At 43.7% G+C, this 20,459-nt stretch overlaps 1 protein-coding gene across 1 annotated transcript in view; it reads left to right on the forward strand.

Moving 5' to 3' along the window:
• SCARF2 (scavenger receptor class F member 2) overlaps positions 1-20,459 on the forward strand; it is a 364,459-nt gene that overhangs the window by 88,632 nt on the left and 255,368 nt on the right. The gene's annotated exons all lie outside the window — the stretch shown is intronic.

Raw genomic sequence — 20,459 nt, forward strand, 5'->3', positions numbered from 1 at the left:
AGGTTAAATACTGACCAAATAAATATTGAACTTGTGAACGGGGCCTAAGAATTCATTCTCATTTCATCCCAAGACCTACTTTAGCTCAGACAATGTTTGTCACATTGTGCAAAACTTGTTCCTAAACAAGCCCCAGGACCAGCAAAACCGTCACAGGTTAATACACTGTAGAGACTATATCATGTTTTTCATTTGTGTAGTTAGCAGCTCTGTCCAGTGATATCATTCTTAATAATTATCTTTAATTATGATGATTTACTAGTACACATCAGCACTATAGTCTTCTTATGTGACAGTGGAGCCTCTGGGCCTCCTCAGGCAGCAGACTTCCAAACAGACATTTATTATTTCATCCATATATAGACCATGTCCTTGCAGGCAATGTTTAAAATTAATTTTTAATATAATAAAGTTAGACTTCAGAAAAAAATTACACATTTTTTATTTGCACTATGATCTACTTTATTTTTATCATATATTTTAGTCTGTTGACCTTAGAGGGCATATCCTGTACTTTGTTAAAAAATAAACTGTCTAAGCACTAACAGGCAGGTGGTTGCAACCTACCTGCCTGGTGTGTCCTGCACCATTCTCCACGGACACAGCGGTTGCTGTCTATCAACAGAGCAGCACTTCCGTGTCCAGGCTTCTCTGCTGACAGTGCGGGACTGCCAGCGTTATGCTTATTGACAGCCTTCTCCCCCAGTTAGGCAGCGGGGATCCGGCTGTAAATCAGAATGATGGCAGTACTGCCCTGTCAACAGAGCAGAGCGGAAAAGAAACCACCACTCTGTTGACGTGACATCAACGGAAGTCGGTGAATCGCCGCCAGAAGCAGTCATTGACTGCACTGTGCTGGCTGAGAACGGTGTAGCCTACCTGCCTGTTAGTGCTTAGGCACTTCTTTTTTTTGCAAAGTCCCGGATATATCCTTTAACCCCTCTGTGACCTTAGACGTACTATCCCGTCGAGGTGCCCTGGGCTTATCTGACCCTGGACGGGATAGTACGTCATAGCCGATCGGCCGCGCTCACGGGGGGAGCGCGGCCGATCGCGGCCGGGTGTCAGCTGCTTATCGCAGCTGACATCCGGCACTATGTGCCAGGAGCGGTCACGGACCGCCCCCGGCACATTAACCCCTGGCACACCGCGATCAAAGATGATCGCGATGTGCCGGCGGTGCAGGGAAGCACCGCGCAGGGAGGGGGCTCCCTGCGGGCTTCCCTGAGCCCCCCGCAGCAACGCGATGTGATCGCGTTGCTGCGAGGGTCTCCTCACCTCCCTCCCTGCTCGAGCCCCGGATCCAAGATGGCCGCGGATCCGGGTCCTGCAGGGAGGGAGGTGGCTTCACAGAGCCTGCTCAGAGCAGGCACTGTGAAGCCTGCAGCGCTACATGTCAGATCAGTGATCTGACAGAGTGCTGTGCAAACTGTCAGATCACTGATCTGTGATGTCCCCCCCTGGGACAAAGTAAAAATGTAAAAAAAAAATTTTCCAAATGTGTAAAAAAAATAAAAAAAAATATTCCAAAATAATGAAAAAAAAAAAAAAATATTATTCCCATAAATACATTTCTTCATCTAAATAAAAAAAACAAAACAATAAAAGTACACATATTTAGTATCGCCGCGTCCGTAACGACCCGACCTATAAAACTGTCCCACTAGTTAACCCCTTCAGTAAACACCGTAAGAAAAAAAAAAAAAAAACGAGGCAAAAAACAACGCTTTATTATCATACCGCCGAACAAAAAGTGGAATAACACGCGATCAAAAGGACAGATATAAATAACCATGGTACCGCTGAAAGCGTCATATTGTCCCGCAAAAAAAGAGCCGCCACACAGCATCATCAGCAAAAAAATAAAAAAGTTATAGTCCTGAGAATAAAGCGATGCAAAAATAATTATTTTTTCTGTAAAATAGTTTTTATCGTATAAAAGCACCAAACCATAAAAAAATGATATAAATGAGGTGTCGCTGTAATCGTACTGACCCGAAGAATAAAACTGATTTATCAATTTTACCAAACGCGGAACGGTATAAACGCCTCCCCCAATAGAAATTCATGAATAGCTGGCTTTTGGTCATTCTTCCTCACAAAAATCGGAATAAAAAGCGATAAAAAAATGTCACGTGCCCAAAAATGTTTTCAATAAAAACGTCAACTCGTCCCGCAAAAAACAAGACCTCACATGACTCTGTGGACCAAAATATGGAAAAATTATAGCTCTCAAAATGTGGTATTGCAAAAAATATTTTTTGCAATAAAAAGGGTCTTTCAGTGTGTGACGGCTGCCAATCATAAAAATCTGCTAAAAAACTCGCTATAAAAGTAAATCAAACCCCCCTTCATCACCCCCTTAGTTAGGGAAAAATAAAAAAAAATGTATTTATTTCCATTTTCCCATTAGGGCTAGGGTTAGGGCTAGGGTTAGGGCTAGGGCTAGGGTTAGGGCTAGGGTTAGGGCTAGGGTTAGGGTTAGGGCTAGGGTTAGGGCTAGGGTTAGGGCTAGGGTTAGGGCTAGGGTTAGGGTTAGGGCTAGGGTTAGGGCTAGGGTTAGGGCTAGGGTTAGGGTTGGGGCTACGGTTAGGGTTGGGGCTAAAGTTAGGGTTAGGGTTTAGATTACATTTACAGTTGGGAATAGGGTTGGGATTAGGGTTAGGGGTGTGTCAGGGTTAGAGGTGTGGTTAGGGTTACCGTTGGAATTAGGGTTAGGGGTGTGTTTAGATTAGGGTTTCAGTTATAATTGGGGGGTTTCCACTGTTTCGGCACATCAGGGGCTCTCCAAACACGACATGGCGTCCGATCTCAATTCCAGCCAATTCTGCGTTGAAAAAGTAAAACAGTGCTCCTTCCCTTCCGAGCTCTCCTGTGTGCCCAAACAGGGGTTTACCCCAACATATGGGGTATCAGCGTACTCAGGACAAATTGGACAACAACTTTTGTGGACCAATTTCTCCTGTTACCCTTGGGAAAATACAAAACTGGGGGCTAAAAAATAATTTTTGTGGGAAAACAAAAAGATTTTTTATTTTCACGGCTCTGCGTTATAAACTGTAGTGAAACACTTGGGGGTTCAAAGTTCTCACAACACATCTAGATAAGTTCATTGAGGGGTCTAGTTTCCAATATGGGGTCACTTGTGGGGGGTTTCTACTGTTTAGGTACATTAGGGGCTCTGCAAACGCAATGTGACGCCTGCAGACCAATCCATCTAAGTCTGCATTCCAAATGATGCTCCTTCCCTTCCGAGCCCTCCCATGCGCCCAAACGGTGGTTCCCCCCCACATATCGGGTATCAGCGTACTCAGGACAAATTGGACAACAACATTTAGGGTCCAATTTCTCCTGCTAACCTTGGAAAAATACAAAACTGGGGGCTAAAATATAATTTTTGTGGAAAAAAAAATATTTTTTATTTGCATGGCTCTGCGTTATAAACTGTAGTGAAATACTTGGGGGTTCAAAGCTCTCACAACACATCAAGATGAGTTCCTTAGGGGGTCTACTTTCCAAAATGGTGTCACTTGTGGGGGGTTTCTACTGTTTAGGTACATTAGGGGCTCTGCAAACGCAATGTGACGCCTGCAGACCATTCCATCTAAGTCTGCATTCCAAATGGCGCTCCTTCCCTTCCGAACCCTCCCATGCGCCCAAACGGTGGTTCCCCCCCACATATGGGGTATCAGCGTACTCAGGACAAATTGGACAACAACTTTTGGGGTCCAATTTCTCCTGTTACCCTAGGGAAAATACAAAACTGGGGGCTAAAAAATAATTTTTGTGGGAAAAAAATTTTGTTTTATTTTTATGGCTCTGCATTATAAACTTCTGTGAAGCCCTTGGTGGGTCAAAGTGCTCACCACACATCCAGATAAGTTCCTTAGGGGGTCTACTTTCCAAAATGGTGTCACTTGTGGGGGGTTTCAATGTTTAGGCACATCAGTGGCTCTCCAAACGCAACATGGCGTCCCATCTCAATTCCTGTCAATTTTGCATTGAAAAGTCAAACGGCGCTCCTTCCCTTCCGAGCTCTCCCATGCGCCCAAACAGTGGTTTACTGCCACATATGGGGTATCAGCGTACTCGGGACAAATTGGACAACAACTTTTGAGGTCCAATTTCTTCTCTTACCCTTGGAAAAATAAAAAATTGGGGGCAAAAATATAATTTTTGTGAAAAAATATGATTTTTTATTTTTACGGTTCTGCATTATAAACTTCTGTGAAGCACTTGGTGGGTCAAAGTGCTCACCACACCTCTAGATAAGTTCCTTAGGGGGTCTACTTTCCAAAATGGTGTCACTTGTGGGGGGTTTCAATGTTTAGGCACATCAGTGGCTCTCCAAACGCAACATGGCGTCCCATCTCAATTTCTGTCAATTTTGCATTGAAAAGTCAAACTGCGCTCCTTCCCTTCCGAGCTCTCCCATGCGCCCAAACAGTGGTTTACTGCCACATATGGGGTATCAGCGTACTCAGGACAAATTGGACAACAACTTTTGAGGTCCAATTTCTTCTCTTACCCTTGGAAAAATAAAAAATTGGGGGCAAAAATATAACTTTTGTGAAAAAATATGATTTTTTATTTTTACGGTTCTGCATTATAAACTTCTGTGAAGCACTTGGTGGGTCAAAGTGCTCACCACACATCCAGATAAGTTCCTTAGGGGGTCTACTTTCCAAAATGGTGTCACTTGTGGGGGGTTTCAATGTTTAGGCACATCAGTGGCTCTCCAAACGCAACATGGCGTCCCATCTCAATTCCTGTCAATTTTGCATTGAAAAGTCAAATAGCGCTCCTTCCCTTCCGAGCTCTCCCATGCGCCCAAACAGTGGTTTACTGCCACATATGGGGTATCAGCGTACTCAGGACAAATTGGACAACAACTTTTTGGGTCCAATTTCTCCTGTTACCCTTGGTAAAATAAAACAAATTGGAGCTGAAGTAAATTTTTTGTGTAAAAAAGTTAAATGTTCATTTTTATTTAAACATTCCAAAAATTCCTATTAAACACCTGAAGGGTTAATAAACTTCTTGAATGTGGTTTTGAGCACCTTGAGGGGTGCAGTTTTTAGAATGGTGTCACACTTGGGCATTTTCTATCATATAGACCCCTCAAAATGACTTCAAATGAGACGTGGTCCCTAAAAAAAAATGGTGTTGTAAAAATGAGAAATTGCTGGTCAACTTTTAACCCTTATAACTCCCTAACAAAAAAAAAAAATTGGTTCCAAAATTATGCTGATGTAAAGGAGACATGTGGGAAATGTTACTTATTAAGTATTTTGTGTGACATATCTCTGTGATTTAATTGCATAAAAATTCAAAGTTTGAAAATTGCGAAATTTTCAAAATTTTCGCCAAATTTCCGTTTTTTTCACAAATAAACGCAGGTACTATCAAAGAAATTTTACCACTATCATGAAGTACAATATGTCACGAGAAAACAATGTCAGAATCACCAGGATCCGTTGAAGCGTTTCGGAGTTATAACCTCATAAAGGGACAGTGGTCAGAATTGTAAAAATTGGCCTGGTCATTAACGTGCAAACCACCCTTGGGGGTAAAGGGGTTAAAGAGACTGATCAGCCATGATCATCCTACAGGTCACAGAGAATGCAGATCATGCCTTTATTTCAAAATGAAGAACTGTAGACATCTATCATAATAATTTATTATGGTTTTCCTTTTTGTCTGTAAAATATATTGTCTGTGATTTTTTTCGTAAGCTGTCCATGAAAAATAAATAGTCGAGTTTTCAATCCTGGACTGGAGTAGCATTTGTGGGGTACAAGACGCTGACACAGTTGATGAATTTGTCGGCAGGTGTAGCCATGCCCCATTCTACTGCAGCTCTTTCCCAGCTCTGTTAATTTCAGTGGAGCTGATTCAAACTAGCGTGAAGATGGCAAAAGTTACCACATTTTTCTTGCCCCGATATTTTTTGCGACTTTTCAAAGCTTTTATGGCTTAAAAGCTTTGATGAATAGGGCCCACCATCTACAGGGAGTCTACAGTCTGAGGAACACTTGTTTCATAAATGGTTCATCAAGTCAGTGTTACGGAAGCTTAGGCTGGTTCAGACACGGGTAAAAATTAGACGCAACACTGACTAATGTAATTCAATAGGGCTGTTCAGATGACAGTTATTTCACACCAACTGAGTGTCCATGTGAAAAAAAAATTATAGCATACTCTCTTCTGTATCTCAGATGAGATTCGCCCTATCAAGTCTATAAATGTGCAAAAAATATTACATTCTATACGTATCACCTATATAGCATCCAATTTTTAAGGAAACACTGACATTCTTAACAAACGTTAATATTTTTTGATTGTTGTTTATTAGTGATGGACGAGCACTAAAATGCTTGGGTCGAGCAAATTGGAATACTCGGGTATTCAACCAGAACAACGAGCCCAATGTAAGTCTATGGGAGACCCGAGTATTTTTACCGCGATCCCCCCAGGGTCCTTTTAAGGTCTAAAAACGTCTGAAAATGATGGAAACACTGCTCCAATGACACAGGGACCTCATGGGGATCGCCCCTGGAAGCATTCCTGACTCCTAGTTCACAGCTTTAATCATTTTTTTCCGAAATTCATGCCATTTTTCCCGGTGCCACAAAAAACACATGAAAACGAAACCAAAACGGATTTTGCTTGGAAATATGTCATGGTATATCCTTTGCAGGTTAATGACTAAAGGTACCGTCACACATAGCGACGCTGCAGCGATACCGACAACGATCCGGATCGCTGCAGCGTCGCTGTTTGGTCGCTGGAGAGCTGTCACACAGACCGCTCTCCAGCGACCAACGATCCCGAGGTCCCTGGTAACCAGGGTAAACATCGGGTAACTAAGCGCAGGGCCGCGCTTAGTAACCCGATGTTTACCCTGGTTACCATCGTAAAAAAACAAACAGTACATACTTACATTCAGCTGTCTGTCCCTTGCCGTCTGTTTGCTGCACTGACTGCTGGCCGCAAAGTGAAAGCAGAGCACAGCCACAGCGGTGAGTCACCGCTGTGTGACTCACCGCTGTGCTGTGCTTTCACTTTCACTTTGCGGCCAGCAGTCAGTGCAGGAAATAGACGGCAAGGGACAGACAGCGGTAGGTAAGTATGTACTGTTTGTTTTTTTACGATGGTAACCAGGGTAAACATCGGGTTACTAAGCGCGGCCCTGCGCTTAGTTACCCGATGTTTACCCTGGTTACCAGTGAAGACATCGCTGAATCGGTGTCACACACACCGATTCAGCGATGTCTGCGGGGAGTCCAGCGACGAAATAAAGTTCTGGACTTTCTTCCCCGACCAGCGACAGCACAGCAGGGGCCTGATCGCTGCTGCCTGTCACACTGGACGATATCGCTAGCGAGGACGCTGCAACGTCACGGATCGCTAGCGATATCGTCTAGTGTGACGGTACCTTTACTTGTTAGGCCAAATATTTAACCCCAGTCCGAAAATTTCCTCTCCCACTTAGGCTTAGTTCAGATGCTGCGTTTTTGAAGCGTTTTCAACTTTAACATTGCTTTCAACCACTACAAATGCATTCACTGGGAAATGTCATTGTAACATTTAACAACCCCAGCGGGCCATATTGTGTGTGACACTTAAGCAGACCCATCTTGTTTCATGTACGAAGGAGGGACTCTTAAAGTCACAGGGCCTATTTTTACTGGTGCATCAGGCGGCATTAATCTTCTTAAAGGGCCATTATGAAACAGTGGGTCTCCTAAACTGTTGTAGCCTATGCTGTGAGTGGATGGGCTGCTATGAATTACGATGCACCACAATACCCCATTCATAAGATGTCCAGGAGGGCCTCCTAAAAAAATGTTCTACCAATTCATATGACCCCCTTACGCCTTGGAACCCACATACTGTATGGGCTCATGAAAATTCACTTCACAATAAGTATTTTGTGCTCCATACTCCTTTGATTTACACATTGGCAGCAAGGCCAGCCCTGCTGCATAGGCAGTCATATGCACCCCATTAGGCCTTGGAACCCACATAGTGGATGGGCCCATTAAAATCCACTTCACAGTATGCATTTTGTACTCCCGTACTCCTTTGTTTAATACATTGGCAGGAAGGTGAGCCCTGCTGCATTGTCAGTCATATGCACCCCATTAGGCCTTGGAACCCACATACTGGATGGGCCCAGGAAAATCCACTTCACAATATGCATTTTGTGCTCCATACTCCTTTGTTTAATACATTGGCAGGAAGGTGAGCTCTGCTACATAGTTGTATGCACCCCATTAGGCCTTGGAACCCACATACTGGATGGGTCCATGAAAATCCACTTCACAATATGCATTTTTTGCTCCATACTCCTTTGTTCTATACATTGGCAGGAAGGCGAGCTCTGCTGCATAGTCAGTCATATGCATCCCATTCAGCCTTGGAACCCACATACTGGATGGGCCCATGAAAATCCACTTCACAATATGCATTTTGTGCTCCATACTCCTTTGTTTTATACATTGGCAGGAAGGCGAGCCCTGCTGCATAGTCAGTCATATGCACCCCATTAGGCCTTGGAACTTACATACTGGATGGGCCCAGGAAAATTCACTCATATTTTTTAATGGAATGATGGTTCCCTCTTTGCACAATTATTTACAGGAGAATTTGGCAATTTTATTTGACATGTTTTTAACACTAAGGTTCAGATACGGCTTTAAAAAAGGCTAATACTTGCAATACAAGGCTTATTGCAAACTACAACATTCAAGGACTAGTATGATTGAATAGTGTGTGTGTACACTTTTGTATGTGTTAACATACACAGGTTAATAAGTACATATAAGGATTAAATAAATATAGTGATTACGTGTATATGAAGATTAACTACATACATTATACTTAGATCATCACCAAGAGGCTTTTAAACATTATCTGTCTGGAATATCAGAGAAGCAACACCAAGACAGAAACCCTGGGAAATTACCAACACCGCATGGGTGTCCCCAATTATGCAGGTATCTGCATACTGTACATGCACAGGTACCAAAGTTTTGGCATCTGTCTTAGTCATGTTTCTCTGGTCTTATATAGTGAATAACACTATGTAGTAACTCTAGTTTCACCCACACCTTCAAGTGGCTATTTTTCAAGGTTGGATGAAACTGAGATATTATGGAGTCATCAGACGAGGGGCCATAAACCCCTAGAAAATAAAAGCCACAAGGATTTAGATCAAACCACCACAGGCATAGTTTTAGTAAACCTTAATGTTTTACAATGACAAACAGCAAACATATAGAGGCTTAGAACTGTTTGTGAAATGAATAAACAAATAGTGCCTTCACAGCCCCCATGCCCAAAAATCCCCGGCCTATAACAGTACAGAGCACGTTCATCCTGGTCATCTAGTGGTTCTGGATGATGAGGATGAGGATAAGGAGGAGAAAAACAAACAGACCAAATGTGGAAGCATATACCCATGTGTGGTTGTGAAGAGGTGCATGAGAATACACCTCCCCAAAAGAGAGAATGTATTTGAGGTTATGTTTCGCTGGTTTCACTTGGTGGTGTACAGAAGTCTTTTCCAATCCAGGCCTTGCTCATTTTTATAAGAGTCAGCCTGTCAGCCTTTTCAGTTGACAGGCGGATGCGCTTATCTGTGATAATTCCACCAGCGGCACTAAAACCCGCTCTGACAGAACACTAGCAGCAGGGCAGGCCAGGGCCTCCAAGGCGTAGAGAGCCAGTTCATGCCACGTGTCCAGCTTGGATACCCAATAATTAAAAGGCACAGAGGAATCACGGAAGATGTTTGTACGATCTACAAGGTGCTCCCTCACCATCTTCCCAAACATTGCACTTCTTGTAACAGCACCCCTTGCCTCTGTGCTGCCATGTTGGGAGGGTCTGAGAAAACTGTCCCAGAACTTGGCCATTGTTCCCCTGCCTGAGCTGGATTGTACTTCTGTCTCTCTCGCTTGGACTCCTTGGTTGTACAATAAACTCTGACGTCTGCTGCCAGCGTTCTCACATGGGAATTTTCTAAGTAATTCCGCTACAAGGGCCCTCTGGTACTGCAACATTTTAGTACACCTCTCTGCCTCAGGCAGAAGAGATTGAAAGTTCTCCTTGTACCGTGGGTCTAGAAGTGTCACTAACCAGTAATGAGTGTCACTCAAAATTTTGATAATCTGAGGATCACGTGAAATGCAACGCAACATAAAGTCAGCCATGCGTGCCAGACTGCTAACAGGCAAGACTTCCGTGTCCTCACCAACAGGACGACTGACCATGCTGTCCTCCTCATCCTCCTCCTCCCTGTCCTCAGGCCATCCCTGCTGAACAAAAGCTAATACAGATGTGTTTGTAGTACCATCTATAGTGCATGAAAGTAGCTCCTGTTCTTCCTCCTCCTCATTGCCTTTCAATCCACGTTGAGAAGACCTGAGGCTGGGCTGAGTGTAATCCCCCTGTATGTTACCTCGCTCCATGTCCTCGTGCTCCACCTACAATGCATCCTCTTTGATTGTGAGCAGAGAGGCTTTCAGAATGCTGAGAAATGGGATGGTGATTCTAATTATGGCGTCATCGCCGCTCACCATCTTGGTGCAGTCCTCAAAGTTTTGGAGGATGTTACATATGTCTGACATCCATGTCCACTCCTGAGGTCTTATGTGTGGAATTTGACCTAAAATTAAACGGCCTTGTTGATGTTGGTAGTCAACAACAGCCATCTTCTGCTCACAAATCCTTTCCAACATATGCAGCGTAGAGTTCCAGCACATGGGGACATCACACAATAGTCGTTGAGCTGGAAGCTGAAAACGCTGCTGAAGCACGGCAAGGGCGGCTGAAGCTGTAGCTGACTTTCTAAAATAGGCAGACAGATAGCGTACTTTCACTAGCAGATCCGGCAGCTCCAGGTAGCATTTCAGAAAACGTTGAACCACGAGGTTAAATACATGGGCCAAGCAAGGTACGTGTGTGAGCTCACCTTGCCTCAGAGCCGCCATCAGGTTACCACCATTGTCACACACAACCATGCCTGGCTGTAGGTTCAGCTGTGTCATCCAAACATCTGACTGCTCTTTCAGCGCTGTCCACAACTCTTCTGCATTGTGCGGTTGGTCACCTAGGCAGATTAGCTTCAGCACAGCCTGTTGCCGCTTGGCTGAGGCAGTGCTGCAGTGCTTCCAGCTTCTGACTGATGTGTTGATTTCAGAGATGGAGGATGAAGAGTAGGAGGAGGAGGTGGTGCAGGAGCTGTAGACTGTGGGGGCAACCCTGATTGACGTAGGGCCAGCAATCCTCGGCATGGGGAGGATGTGCTCCATCCCAAGGTCCGACTGGGTCCCGGCTTCCCCTATGTTAACCCAGTGTGCCGGCATTGAGATGTACCGTCTCTGCCCACAAGCACTTGTCCACGTGTTCGTGGTTAGGTGGACTTTCCCTGTAACAGCATTGTTGAGGGCACGGGTAATGTTTTGGGACACGTTCTGGTGTAATGCCGGTACGGCACACCGGGATAAATAGTGGCGACTGGAGACTGAGTACCTTGGGACGGCCGCCGCCATCAGGTTGCGGAAAGCTTCAATCTCAACAAGCCTAAAAGGCACCATTTCTAGCACAAGCAGAAGAGAAATATTAGAATTGAGGACTGTGGCCTGTGGGGCGTTGGCAGGGTATTTCCGCTTGCGTTCCAAAGACTGGGTTATAGACAACTGAACGCTGTGCTGGGACAAGGATGTAGACGGGCTTGCTGATGGTGCTGCTTGACTGTGGGCCACAACAGGTGTAGGGCTAGAGGCATCTGCACATGCACGGTGTGCTGGGGATTGGCTTCTACGCAAAACAGTGGAAGAAGCAGTGGGGTGACCAGCAGGCAGTGGTCCTGGAGCCTGGGGTTTGGCCCACAAAGTCAGGTGCTTTGCTTGCATGTGCCTGATCATGTTGGTGGTGGTCAGGCTGGATGTTTTGCTACTCCTGCTGATGCGGGCATGGCAGGTGCTGCAAATGGCCTGTTTGGGGTTATCGGCAGAGTCTTTAAAAAATAACCAGACTCGGGAAGATCTAACAGTTGGAATGGCAACTTCCCTCATGTTGGTGTTACTGGGAACGGATGCACGCCTTCAGTCTGCAGCCACCACACTGCTTCTTCCTGCCTGTTGGGGGGATATGCTTCTTTCCCCATTTGTGCTGCTGTCCTCGCTATGCATGTCCTCCTGCCAGGTTGGGTCAGGTATTATGTCATCCACCACCTCATCTTCCACATCCGCACCTTGCTCCTCCTCCTGACTTTCTGGCAATTGTGTCTGATCATTGTCCACCTCTTGTGACACTTTCCCACCATTGCCTTCGTGTGACCGGGTCTGGTAAAAGCTTTGGGCAGCTCTACATGCGATCTCATCTTTCCCCACTTCAAGTTGACAGACAGAGATTTCCGAATCTTGAAATGGAAACCTGAACAGCTCTTTAGAGTGTCCAAGTGTGGGATCAGTTGTCTCAGGGCACTCGGTATGGTGGGAGGAAGGAGGATCAGGGTGAGGAATATCCTGGCCACACTCACGGCTTCTCAGACTTGACCATGTGGAAGACAAGGTGGGGGTGGTGGCTATGTGACTGGAAGCATTATCCGCTATCCAACCAACAACCGTTTCACACTGCTCTGGCTTCAATAGTGGTGTGCTGTGGTCCCCTAGAAACTGGGACAGGAAGGTCGAGCGAGAACATGTGGGTCTTTGTTGTTGCCCACTTTCACCTTGGCCACGGCCTCGTCTTCTGGATGCACCATCAGCATCACGTCCACTTCCCCATCCCTTGCCCCTTGCCTTAACCATTTTAAATGGACTACTGCACTATTTCAAATGCTCAACACACATGTCTTTATTATTATTTATTAGTAGCGAAATAATATCTGATCAGTATGCCTGCAAATCTATGATTTTTCAAACCCAAAAACCAGGCAGGCCTCAGCCTGACCTAACAGACTGTATTTATTTTTTGGGGCCTTTTTTAAGTTAATTTATGCAAAATAGTTCTGTATATAATTTGAGTATAAGACAGCCAAAAAATAAGTACACCAGCCTACAATGCCCAAACTTGGAGCAGAGATATATGAGGGCTCTCACGGAAATACCACACTGGCAAATATGTGGCCTGTTTATATTAATGTATGCTAAATAGTGCTGTATATAATTTCAGTAACACACAGGAAAAAACTAGTCCTCCAGCCTACAGTGACCAAACTTGGAGCACGCAGATATATGACGGCTGTCGCGGAAATACCATACCGGCAAATATGTGGCCTTGTAATATTTTTTTAGGCAAAATAGTGCTGTGTATAATTTCAGTAACACACAGCAAAAAAAGTGGTCCTCTGGCCTACAGTGACCAAACTTGGAGCACGCAGATATATGACGGCTGTCATAGATTCTTTTTAATGCTAAATAGTGCTGTATAGAATTTGAATATCAGACAGCCCAAAAATAAGTACACTGGCCTACAATGGCCAAACTTGGAGCACCAAGATATTTGAGGCCTTTTTCGGTGAATTTAAAACACCAAAAAAAAAAAAAGTGGCACAAGTGTAGCACACACAACTATGCTACGTATGCCTGACAAACTATGCTTTTTCAGCAGCCCCCTCAGTCTGACAGAGCAGACTGTATTTTTTTTGGGGGGGTGAATTTTTTGAAAAAAAAAAATAGGTATATAGTAAATAAGCTGCAGCAGCAGGCAGTTATGGAGCTTTGGGAAGGATGCAGTGGGAGCAATGGACGCACATACAGTGCCTGCAGGCCTTGCACTGATGTGGATATGCCGTACCTACCTAGCGCTGCAATATCGGGACCCACGAATTAGCCCTTAAAAGGACTTTTGGATTCTGAGGAGTTGTGGATGTAAGAGTCGCAGACCTACAATAACTCTAAAAGCCACGATTCTGACCCTATCTCAGCAGCAGCTCTCCCTACTCTCACTGTATCTGGAGCTGAATGCGGCGAGCAGGGCGGTGCCAGGTCTCTTATACTCAAGATGATGCTGTGTGGCCAAGCCAATCACTGCACGACCACAACAAAGATGGCTGCGGTGTTTCATGGTCTGGCAGACAATCCCTGCACCGTGATTGGGTCTCTAAAGTCCGCCAGAAACACTGGGTGGAGACAACAGTTACCCCCGAATAATCCCGGAAATGCTACCTGCTCGGCGAGTACCCCGAGTATCCCGATACTCGGGCGAGTATCGAGCAGTGGCGAGCACGTTCGCTCATCACTATTGTTTATTATTATAACATATGCAACTGTATTTGATCATCTACATTTTCAAAATGTTGATGTATTAAAAAGGATCTCACATGTGTATTCCTCGGCATGATTGTGATTTTCATCATCAATATTGAGTAACAATTATGTTTGTTTTGTGTTCTATAATTTTAATTGTTTCCCTTTCATTTCTATTGTTAGCTTTTGAGTATTCTTTTGCAGCATACTTTCTAAACAGACAGTTCATTCTGATATGGAATAAATGAGTCACATGATTGGTCAAGTAGAGCGGAAGATTGTGTTCCAAGAGTTGCCATGTAACACAGTAGCAATAACCAGCTGATAGATGTGAAAAATATTGCTATTAAAATGCCTTTTAGTTGAAATTTTTCTCAGATAGAATTAGAAAATGCCCTTACTTTGGCACTAATCAAAAGAATATTCTAGTTATTCACTTTATGCAAAGAGAATTTATAACGGCTTACTCCTGCTTGGCATAGGACATCTCTGCGTGGCAGGTAGCCAACATCTCTTGCTTGTGGCCTTCTAGTACTGGCATTGATGCTCTAAAAACGCTCAGTTTCTGGACTATGGCCAATGGCAAAATGCCACAGCATCCTCTAAGATTACTGCTCCACCCAGAGCTATTGTACAGCATAAATTTATACAGAAATTACTTTCACAAACGTAGGGTCATATATTCAGCTGCAGTATGTCCATGTTTGTGCCCACAGATGAAAAAAAGTTGTTTGTGAATGCAAGGTGCTGTCACGATAACTGTAATTTTTTATGGGTCTATTGGTATACTGAGTTGGTAACACAATTAAAAGAACGCAAGCTCAGCTAAGCTGAATATTGCGTTTAAAGATAACCTGTCTCTTGCCAAAAATGGTGTAAATGCTGTTGTTCTTCTGAATCTGGCATTGTTCTTTTATTCCTGTGCCTTTCCGTACCTGTTTCCGTTCTCATATAAATCTAGACTTTTCAGCCAACTAGGAGTGCTCCTCAAAAAGATGCCCACAGAGAAGAATTGACTTTTATTTTTATCCAGGACCTTTATTTTTTTGTACACGGGTCTAAGAACTAACAGGTAGGTAGTTGCTAACAACTTGCCTGTTCTACACAGGGATGATCTTTACCAGTTCATGTAGTGACTCTCCTACTTCACCTCTTGTCAACAGAGCAGCACCTTCTCTTCCGATCTGCTATGTCGATGGGGTATCTTTGAAGACATCATGATGATCGACAGCCGACTCCCCACAGTTAGGCAACGGGGAGCCGGATATCCTTCTTCTTGAGTCTTGACTTCAGCAGTCACACCTTATCTGCAGAGCAGAAAAGAAGACACAGCTTTGTCGATATAACATCAGTGGATGCAGGGGAATCAACAGCAGGAGCGGTGTGTGATTGCTCTAAGGCGGCAGAAATCATTGCTGAGCAGATCAGGCAAGTAGTTAGAAACTACCTTACTATTAGTTCATAATCCCATGCACAAAATAATTAATGTCCCATGTAACCCCTATAAAGAGAGTAGATGCACATGGAAGAGAAGGCCATATTTCAAGAAAGGAGATATAAAAGAGTAAAAAACTAGCAACTCTAGATTGAGGCTAAAAGTGTAATTTATACAAGATAAAGAACTAAATATGGTAATTGATAGCCACAGTATGCAAAGACCATGGCCCTCTTAAAACACGTATTCAATATATGCTTTAAACCTAATCACTATGAAGTACCAAAAAGAACAATCATAATCAAATGATGGATGAGTACATACATTTTTAATACTGTGGTAATGGTAAGTCTTTTTCTTTAAAGTGCCATCGTCATCAAAGGAGGTATACTGTAGTAAAAGTACTTTTGGGAGGATCATAGTGAGTCCAGATGGTCAACAAAGCTAAGTTCCAATGTCCTGTACAGTTGGATTCAGGCTTTGTATAATGTATGCTGTTAGAAGGTAATTGCCTCTGCGCATAAGGCTGCATTCAGGCGAATGTATTATCAGCAGTGTGCTGTTAATATGCGCAAGAGTTATTTAATAAAAACATCAGTTCATAATAGTCTTTTCCATCTTGCATAAAAATAGAGATGAGTACACAGAGCCACACAAGTCCTCCATCCTGGTAAATACAGTGTGTCCGTAACGTCATGGTGTACTTTTGACCAGTCACAGGAACTATTTATAGTTTACATTTTGGTGCCCTTTCTCTGGCGTGGATAGGCAGGGGTTCTTTCAAGCCTTGGCCACCACGATCCCCAGATTTGACGCCCTTAGACTTTTACTTTTGGGGTGATGTGAAGCAACATGTGTACATTGAACGTATCAATGATATTAATCACTTAAAACAGAGAATCACAGACGTTATTCACTCTGTTACACTAGATGTCCTTACCCGTGTGTGGCAAGAACTTCACTATCGTTTGGATGTGTGTAGAGCAACAAATGGAGCCCACATCAAACTGCACTGAATAGGTATGAAACTGGGAGAGTTTTTATTTTATTTGGAGCAGATTTCACATTTCTATCATTTTTTGTTGTTTTCCAGTGACTAGTCAAAAGTGCACCATGACTTTATGGACACACTGTATATTCCCCATGCTGGTAATATGTCCCTTATCGTGGGTCCCATGCTGGTATATGTCCCCCATTCTACTGCTGTTCTATAATACATAGAAATAAAAAAACAAATATACTCACCTTCCCTCCTCTCCCTTGCAAACTACAAAGTGCATGACATCACATGACTGGGGGCCATACGCCCCCAGTCATGTGCACGTCGACATCAGCCGCTGGCCTCTGATTTGCTGGCAGCGAATATTGCTGTTAATGGTCTCAATGGGTCTGTGCTCTGCAATACACTTCAACTGGATACGTTTCTGCGTTGAAGTTTCTGCTGGCATCGGCAGGCCACTCACCCACACTGGCCCCCACCCTCAATGGCCTGGTCACAGGCCGTAACTCCTGAGACTGAGGTCCTTAAAGGTGAGCTGCTACTTTTGCCTAAATGTAGCCTAAAGAAATGATTTGGTTATTATGTATAGCTCACAATGTGTATAACTAAGTGAGTTTTAAAGGAACGAATGAGAGTTCAGTTCTTCAGGTGTGCTGCTACCTGAAAGTAAGTGAAGCAGTGCCCTGGAGAAACACAGAGCTCTCATCCTGCCTGCATTACAGGAAGAGACACTCTTGCAAGAAAATAAAGGACAACTTTAATCAGGCTGCAAGCTGCATATCAGTGTGTCTCTAAAAATGAATGAAGTAATGACTCTCATAGGCTAAAACTTGATGCAAATGTATTTACTAAAGGTAACTACTAACAGGTAAAAAGATATATTTTCCTTTCCAAAGATCTCTAGAGCCTTTTATGAAGGAGCTCTCTGATTTGCAGGAATGTACTGAATTCAATGTTCAGATGATAAAAATAAATAATTTTAGTTTTGATGGAATCTTTGTCCATTTGAGGTAAGAGCTTTCCTTTCTTAGTGTGCTGACGGGATGATGCATGGCATGAAGCTGAGCACATAAAAGATAAGTATGTGGAGATATATGCAGCATGTTCCTTTTGGAAGCTGTGAGTTCACTGACAAAGGAATGTACTATTTGGTACAGTAAAGCTGTATACATCTGTTAGTAATATCACTGTTCTATTAATATTAATAGACATATATTCAGCAAAGTTTAACAAAACATAAAGGATGAAATCCCTTATTTCATATACAATGCCTGCAGTAGGGATACTGGCAGGGTGGAATGGGCGCATTTATCGCTATGGAAAGAATTCAAGTTCTGCTACTTTTTACAAGGTTTGGTCCATCTGACATTACGTAGCTGGAACACTAACAATATGGAAATGAAGCCATAACATGCCATGGATCACTACCAGCAAGACTCCGTACACAACTGGTCTAAGGAGAACCAGGCTCTTTCCAAAGCTGTGTCATGTTCAGCCTGCCATAATTTAACATCTACTGATGAGGGTCAAATACCCCCAAACAGCTTTTTGTAGATACATGTCTGATTTGGATATTATACTCTAATCCTGTTGCAAGGCATTTTAGCAACTTAATGGCCATTTTTATTTTGTGCTACAATTGTTTCAAAAGCCATAACATTTATTTTATGCCTTTCTTTTTTAACTGGGAAAGAGCAGTAATTACAGCTTTGAAGATTTAAAATTTAAACTTGCAATGGCTTTTATACCAAACAATATACCCCAATACTACTGTTACACACATGCCGCTGTCTGTTTGATTTTACTGTGTTCCAGGTCAGGCTTTGCAAGTACCCCGGCATCCTCTCATGTATTGTGTTTCCTGTCATCAGGATGTCTCATGGCTGTTTGAGGTTTCCCGCCCATGACTTACTTGTCTGCAGTTTCCAGTAACCTTGCTACCTGTCTGTGTCTCCATGACGCCTCCTATCTGCTCAAGATCTTTAGTAAATCTGCAATCTGCCTAAAGTGTTCAGTAATTCTGCAATCTGCCTGAGGTCTTCAGTAGCTCTGCAGTCTTCCCGAGGTCTTTAGTAGCTCTGCAGTCTGCCCGAGGTCTTCTGTAATTCTGAAATCTGCCCAAGGTCTTCAGTAACTCTGCAATCTTCCCGAGGTCTTCAGTAACTCTGCAATATGTCCAATGTTTTGAGTAACAATGCGATCAGCCTAAAGTCTTCAGTAACTCTGCAATCTGCTGAAGGTCTTTAGTAACTCTGCAAGCTACTTGAGGTATTCGGTAACTCTGCAATCTGCCCGAGGTCTTCAGTAACCCTTCAATCTGCCCTAGGTCTTCGGGAACTCTGCAATCTGTCTGAGGTCTTCAGTAACTTTGTAATCTTACGGTGATCTCCTGGATGTGTCATGCCTGCCAGCAGTTTTCAGAATGTCGCCTGCTTACTTGTGATCTCCTGGATGTTCCCCGCCTGCCAGTGGTTTCCAGCATCTCAGCTGCTTGCCTGCAGTTTCCAGCATCCTACATGCTGGCTGTCTCCTGGACGTTTCCTGCTCGCCTGCGGTTTCCAGTATCCCACCTGTTTGTAGGTGGTTTCCAGACGTTTATTAAAACTTTTAGCTGGCTTCTATTCTTCCACCTGTGGCTTTTAGTGACTCTGCTTTCTGTTTACCTCATGCTACATCAGCCTGGTGCACTTACTCCTGTGGCCCATGTGTCCACCTGGACTTTGAGCTTAGAGGATCCACTTCACTGTGTGATCTCACTATGTGTAACAGAATACCAAGACCATGGATCCCAAAAGTACAGCAGTACCCTACAGTGGGTTGCAGACTTTTTTAGGGGGGCGGGCCCATTGAAGGAGGGTACTATAGCGCACATATCCCTGTCCATTTGATTTTCGTGTGCTCAACGTCAGGTTTTATAATATCGCTCTTAGGACGGTTTCACATGAGCGTTTTTTTGCGCATACTGTCCACATGCGTCTTGCATACCTATCTTTAACATTGTGTACGCAGGGACATGCATTGGCATCAGTTTGTATGCGGATGCGTCCGCATGCGTCATCTCGCTGTGTCCGGCGGATGCAACATGTTGCATTTTTTGAGGCGTCAAATATGCGCAGGCATACGCAAGTGGATAAATGCTTCAAAACGATGCATTACTGTCTATAGGAACGCATTGGTACGCAAGGACATGTGTACGCATGCGTTCGATGCGCTTGTGTACTTCGGACTGGGCATGCCCAGGAACTGATTGAGACACGCCCATTCCATACACTGATGGTCTCCTCATAAAGCCACTGAACCCCCTCTTAACAACCAACTCTAGGTTCTAGGTTGTCATAGTTAAACATTTCCATTATCAATCATTACATTCTGAACCTTTTAATTAATTGATGCAAATACAAGATTTGCTCTCTAGCGTGAGCCGTGTCATATAGTGCCATCTGTGTGATCAAGACTAAACTGTAAATTCTGTTGACTTTCTTGGATGGAAAGCAGATCTTCCTGTGTTTTCCTTAGGGCCTATGGGAACCATGTATACCTTATCTCCACATTCATCGCACAACTTTTATTTATGCTGGATAGGAGAAGCCCTGTAGGGATTGCAGTTGCTTCAAAAATTACCATGTCTTGACAATCCTTGCTGAGTTGAATAATTCCTGATAATGGATCACCCATAATAGTTCACATGTTATAAATGGATCTGAGGAAATTGGTTACATATACAGCATTTATTCCAAGCTGTGGTGACTTAAAGTCACAA

This window comes from Ranitomeya imitator, chromosome 1 (assembly GCF_032444005.1).
Source record: "Ranitomeya imitator isolate aRanImi1 chromosome 1, aRanImi1.pri, whole genome shotgun sequence".
NCBI lineage: Eukaryota > Metazoa > Chordata > Amphibia > Anura > Dendrobatidae > Ranitomeya > Ranitomeya imitator.